Genomic DNA, 486 nt, shown 5'->3' with positions numbered 1-486 from the left:
ACTCAGCCTCCTGCCGTGTCCCAGGACACGGCCCCCTCGCTTTACTGTCCCCGTGACCCCCAGAGCTGTCCTGTGCCACCCCGTGCCTCCGTGCCCTCCCCCAAGCTGGCCGTGCCGTAGGCCTCATTCCTCACCGCTCCCCCTCCTCGGACCCTGCGCACTTGGGGATTGTGGTGCCTGCGAGTCGCAGTGACAAAGCTGCAGGGCTGAGAGGCGGGTCACTGGTTGGTCATTGCTGACTCTGTCCGAGAAGTTTCAGTGGAAGACCCGCAAAGCTTGTGCAACTCAGTGCTGGCTTCTCCTCTGTCTTCCTTTCTTCTTCTTTTTACACCCTGGCATCCTGGCTTCTCGAGGCTCTTCTCTGCAGGGAGGCTCTTCTCTGCAGGGTGCAGCAGTCCGAGTGCACTCACCCACCACTCACATCCGGAGCTGACCCTGCCCGCCGCACGCTGTCTGCCTTTCCGCTCACCTCCTCCCACCTTTCTG

The 486-nt window shown here is 62.1% G+C and overlaps 1 protein-coding gene across 4 annotated transcripts in view; it reads left to right on the top strand.

Moving 5' to 3' along the window:
* TRAPPC9 (trafficking protein particle complex 9) overlaps positions 1-486 on the top strand; it is a 390,359-nt gene that overhangs the window by 84,954 nt on the left and 304,919 nt on the right. The gene's annotated exons all lie outside the window — the stretch shown is intronic.

Source organism: Bison bison, unplaced genomic scaffold (genome assembly GCF_000754665.1).
Source record: "Bison bison bison isolate TAMUID 2011002044 unplaced genomic scaffold, Bison_UMD1.0 scf7180017864036, whole genome shotgun sequence".
NCBI classification, from domain to species: domain Eukaryota; kingdom Metazoa; phylum Chordata; class Mammalia; order Artiodactyla; family Bovidae; genus Bison; species Bison bison.
This window is presented reverse-complemented; position numbering and strand designations above follow the sequence as displayed.